Consider the following 6,132-nt stretch of genomic DNA (forward strand, 5'->3'; position numbering starts at 1 on the left):
TGTCGAAGTGTGCTCCCTTCTCTTTCTCTGCATATCGGTACATGCCCGATGGGAAATTTCAAGCCAGCCCCAGACTGTAGAGGATGTAAGCAATTTCTTAACTGGGACACTTGCAAGAAGGGGGGAAGAAAAAAAAAAAAAAAAAAAAACAGAACAGAGAGTGGTACAGCACAGCAAGAGAAAGACAGAAGGGAAGGAGGTTTGAGGCCAATTCTACTGTGACAGGCTGTGACAGAAGGAAGACATTTCAATATATTGCCAGGCGTCATTAATTTGGGGCATAAGAGTGGCACAAACAAAAGTTTAAGCACACAGTTTAAGAGTGTTGGGTTCTGTGTCGTCGCGCCATCGTTTCAGTGTGAGACTTTCGGAAAAATATCAATATATTAACAAGCTGTTTTTAATTAGGAGGCTGGGAAGAGGAGTGCTAGCAATAATGACGATATTGGGTGAAAAACAGCTAGCGGAGAATTGGCAGTGTTTTTTTTTTTTTTTTTTTGCAAAATTGTGGGAAACTTTTTCCTCTCAGCGGAAAAGTCTTTTTTTCAAACTTTCAAATACAGTAGCTGTTTGACTTTAAAATGTAACTGTTATGAGGACATGACATACTACCAGGAATACCTTGTGGAATTCTTTGCACAAAATGATATATACACTTTTTTGTTGTCTTTCATCTATAGTTTGTTTTTGATCATATAAATGGTCAAAAATAGCCATAACTAAGAATTATGCCTGTAAAGCCAAGTCAGTTTTCATTGTTTTGTTCAACAGTTGTGTTTTACAGAAGAAAAACTGTATTCCATGATCAAGAAATGCTATTAGAACAATCTTAGTGAGTTTGTTGATTTGAAGAATTTACTCAAGTAAATGTTACAAGCTTTGTTCAAAATGTTGAGGTGGAAACATTTGATTAATCGTGAATAATCATGGAATATTGAGCAATGCATTTGTTACAAAATTCTTATATATGTTTAAATTTAAGTAAATATATAATGTATATATTTATATACACTTTTTTATTTTTTACTTTTGTGCTGTTCAAACCTTAAAAAAATGCTTTTGAAAATTAATGTGTTTTAGTACATTTGGATCATAAGCAGCAACCAAATTTCCAATGTCCTGTCTTCAGCTCCAAAGGTTTAGTAAACCATGTTCTCTGCTACCTTATTTGAAACACCTGTCATCCAAAATAAATATTTTAATTTAAGTTAGATGTTAGGGTTGTATTATAGATGGTCTGTCTGGTTACGGTGCAAACATGTTGGAAGCTTTCTCCATGTCCAATTTTGATTGTATTCACATTTGGAAGAGGCCAGATTCCAAGGTGTCGGAGTCTTTACCGGAACATGACGCATCGGAGTTGTGCCACTTGGCAGCAAACATATTAGAATTCACCTGTAAATCCAACCATACGTCACTAATGTATGACATACTGCTTTGTAATCATATAATCATGTAATTCCTTTATATGGAGGACAAAATACATTGCAAATTTTCGGCTATATGTAGCCTAACTCTGAAGCAGCTACACTGTAATGTTTATCTAGTTGTGTTTTAATCAAGGCCGGTTGTTCCATGAAATTTGATGTAGTTTAGGCTACCTTTACACCACATTTGTGTAGTAAAATCGCAGCACTTCGCCCATGTAATTTATGAAAACTTTTGGGTAAAGGTGACGATGTTGTCAAAATACCAGCCCGATTTCTTCCATGGATTTACAAAATGTTTTGAAATGCTGTATTATGCATTTTCCCTAGCCAGTATGTCACTATGTAATGGAAAAAACATTCTCTTTTGCTAAGTACTTTGGAATTAAAAACGAAAGAGCAACTGCAACGACCAAATAATCCCTGTAACCGGAGCCTAACCAAAGCTTTCCATTGTTGCGTCCTCCCTCACGCATACATTTTAATTGTCATTATATCTTCAGTCGCATGTCATTGACGTGTCCACAGGCTAAACACAGGCATACTGATAGTGAGTCTTTAACATGACTCTTACAGCCTGGACACATTCCTGTTTATAATCTGGCTCTTGTTGGGCAGACCCTTTAAAAGCGCTGATAAATCCAACTCACTTTGCTTCCCTGCCCCCCTTTGTCAGAAAGCCTGTGAATACATATTTTAGCAATCCGAGACATAATTTGAATCTAATTTCAAGGAATACTCAGAATTAAGAGTATCTTTTTTTTTTCTACCATATTTGTGATTGTCAACATAAAAACAAGCGCCGACGTTGAGGTCAAGGGCCTTATGTTGGTCGTGTCAGCTTTTGGAGAAAAAAAACAACAAAAAAACCCATCTGCAGACAATTTGAATGCAGTGTTTTTGTAAACACAGCTGCGAGAACTGACTGGCCTAAAACTGACAATAACAGTCTCCAGTCAAGAATGACTGACTGCCATCTGGCAAAGCGGCGTTTTGTAAGTGTAGGAATTGAAGGATATAAAAAAATCTCGCAGTTTTTAGCTATAGGTTGCTTGCGGATTTCTGATTATTCTTGCATGCGCTTTGGCTGTAAACTCGGTTGACGATCTCGCGTCATTTCCTGCAACCTGTTCCCAAATTTCCATCAAACGCAGTTTATATTTTAATTAGTGCAACACTCCTGACTGGTCCCCTGCCACCTGCCTCCCCATAGATCATTTAATCCCTCCACTTATTCCTCTCGCTTGCCGCTGGTGTTGTTTTTCAGCTGCTCTCCATTTAGCGTCACGTTAAAGGCAGACTCATTCATGTCATCCACAGCATTTCGAAGCGCTGCAAAGTATTCATTTTTTTTCTGTCACTTTGGCCAAGAAGCCAGGATAATTTTAGTTACAAATCTGATTCTGCAAGCATTTTTCATCTTCTCCCGTCTCTTCTGTCCTCCTTTTTTTTGCAACCTTTTAGTGGTTTATGTGATGCTGGCGTTTGGTCAAAGATGTAAGGCAGAGGTGGCAAACTCATTTTTGTCGCAGTCCACATAGTAGTTAGGGTTTCATACACAGACGAATCATCATCTGTGTCAGAAAGAAATGTTTCCTTCACAATGTTTTGTCATTGTGTTAAATTATATATTAACTGTATTCATATTACTGAAAAGTACAAGACGTATCGATATGCGGTATTGTGAGTACTCAGAGTGAGTCTGCAAAAATGTGGGATCGAACATCCCTAATAATTAACATTGTACGTGGCAATTTGGTTCGGTTTGGTTTTGTCGTAAAAATTAGGGATGAAGGAAAATGCATTGATTACCTACACATTAGGTGGTCTTCGTGTGAAAACATGCAAAATATCTATCTTATATCACCCAATTGCATTAGGGCGGTTCTTAAATGTGGTGACCCTAGATGCATGTCGGCCTGTTGATTGGTCGCCATAGAATCGCCGAAGGGTTTCTGATATTCATTGCAAAGGGAAAAGCTGAGATTTTCCTGTTGTGTGTAGATGTTACTTGATTGTTTCATCGTGTGGTTAGCCGCCGATATCTTGACTCTATTAGTCGCAGCTTGCTGTAATTTTGCACGGATCATTTTTTTGTTTGGTCCAAAGACGCGTTGATTAAAAGCATAGTTGGGAAAGTTCTCCAAATGTTTATGACGTCCCGTCAAACACCCTCGCGTGGTCTCGTCAGGCCTTCGTGCTGGGTTTTGTCGTATTTGTATTCCATTTGCGATTAAACGCAAGGACTCATCTGGTTCTCTTGGATTGTAAAGGCTCCCTTAGAGATCCATTCGCACCACAAAGAAGGAGCCGTGGACCTTTCGTAAGTAAGCAGGAGATGTCAAAGGTTAGGGGAGACTGGAAAGCATGTGGCGGTGGTTAAGTCTCTGATAAAGAGCTAATTTATCAAACGTGACATGTCTTCCATGTGTATTCAGGGATAATACTGTAACAATTTTAATCTGTGTTGAGAAATTATGCTCTGGGTGACTTTCTGTGATTAAACAAATGAAACATTATCAATTCAACTAGAGTCTAGAAGTACTTAAAAGAAATCTGTCATAGTCAAAGCAAAAGATAAAACCTTTGATGGGTAATGGCGCTGATTAGTTACAATTGGCGGGATATGCATATCTAAGCACCCCTGGCCTCAAGCACCGAAGGACCCTTGACCCTTTAATGGGAAACGTATTCCACCCCGAGGGCCAAAGGAAACTTAAGGGGCCCACCTGTGTTGACAATTAAATCCGGGGAGCTTGAAGAAACACTACATTTAGAAGCGGTTCGCCTCCTGGGTGGGGAGCTTATCGTATAGTTTAGTGGCAATGGCATAGAACTAAATTTCCTTGTAAATTGGGGTGATTTAATCATTTCTAATGCTAAAGAGTCAACTTTGTGGTCAAAACAATTGAAATGGTGTTGTAACGCATTAAAGAATTGGTTTCAATACATTGTAGTTTATTAAATGAGAAAAAATGGTTCAGGTATTATACTGAATGTATTTTATTTTTGTCTGGCTGTCAGCCTCACAGAAATGTCAAGGCATTCAAGTCACAATAAGTGTGACTGTGGAGAAATGAGACTTGCCCTTTAATGCAGTCTAGAGTTGGTGGAGATAAACTTAAACTAGTAATGAGCTATTCACTCAGAGAACCGAGGGCATTGCAATGAAATTAAATAAATAAAACCCATCAAAATAGCGAATATACATGGTAGACTGGAGTTTTGCCCACTTTTCCACTCACCTTGAAAAGAGAGGGGAACTGGAGTTTTGTGAGCCGGGAGCTCGTAAAAGCTTTTGGCAGGTGTCTTGGCTTGTTTTTTTGATGACCACTGACACACACTGGAACTAGATTATGGATTCTGAATTCTCCCGGATGAGGGACATGGCGAGCCACGCTTGATGTGCTGAACCTGACTGCTTTCTTTTGAGGAACTGGACCTTCAAGAGCCAACCTCTCCAGTGTGCTCAGCCTGCGGACTGCATCTGCAGTCTGTGGTGGACTTGACAAAACAAAAGTGCACTATCTAATCTACGCCTCCCTAGGGAAGAAGTTAAGGAACTACTATGCCGTACATCTACTACTACCACTATTACTACTACTGCTACTACTACTACTACTAGTTAATTAAAAAGTCACACCAGACAGCCGAATGGGCTACAATGTCTTTCAAAGCATGCCATCTGCATAAGATGAGAATAGCTCAAGATATAATGGTAAATCTTTAAAATGATCAAATGTCATGCTTCCCCCACATTAGAAGGAGAATACAGAAAAGTTGGCCATCTGGAGAGGATACCTGCTTCCTATTGGGGCTTATTTGGGCAAATTCCATGGTATAATAAAAAAAAAAAAATAGCTGCTTCCAACCAAAATGGCCAACAATCACGGCTGACCTGTTTTCTGAATCTGAGCCCTGATTAGTCGTTGTTAGCAGTTGTGATGTCATTTTCAGTCGACAGAAGACAAAATGGCCGCCCCGAGCGTTGACTAAAAACGAATGCATTTTGCTGCTTAACATATTCCACAAACGCAAAATTAATCAGAATGCCGTGTTTCAACTAGTGGGACTGCTGGGAACATATTCTTGAAAAAAATATGTTTGGGTTGACTTCCGCTTTAAGTTTGTATGTAGAGCCCTTAAAAACAAAACGGGGATTCATTTGTCAGCAACAACAGAGACAACAACAATAACGGCGATTAATAAAGTTACGTTTATTGCTTATTGTAAAAATAATATTCGTCCATCTCTGTACATACTAACTACACTTCAGATGATGTGATGTTGTAGCAGTAAAGGATCTACTGTTCAAAACGGCTCAAATTTGTCATAAGTGGAAATCTGAGCAAAATCAAGATCGGACCAGCAGATGCTTATCCTAAGAAAAATACACAATACTGTGCATGTTAATATTATTATATCAAAAAGAAGTTCATATCATTATCAAAAGAACAACTTTGTATTAATATTTTTATGCTGTGATATTGTATTTTGGCGGAGTTGGCTGCCGTCCTGGATGGAATCAGCCAGAGTGTGGAAAGAGTGATAGTGAGTCGGCTGCTCTCTGACTGTTGTTTCCTGTGTGAGATGATTAAAGCTGAGGAAATGAGCATGGTCGTCCAAAGGACAGAGGGCTGGACGCTGTTCACTGTACATTGTATAGTTATGCATCATTAACTGCAGGCTACGTGGATTTTACAGT

This window comes from Filicampus tigris, chromosome 6 (genome assembly GCF_054856515.1).
Source record: "Filicampus tigris isolate MCC_2025a chromosome 6, RoL_Ftig_1.0, whole genome shotgun sequence".
Lineage (NCBI taxonomy): Eukaryota > Metazoa > Chordata > Actinopteri > Syngnathiformes > Syngnathidae > Filicampus > Filicampus tigris.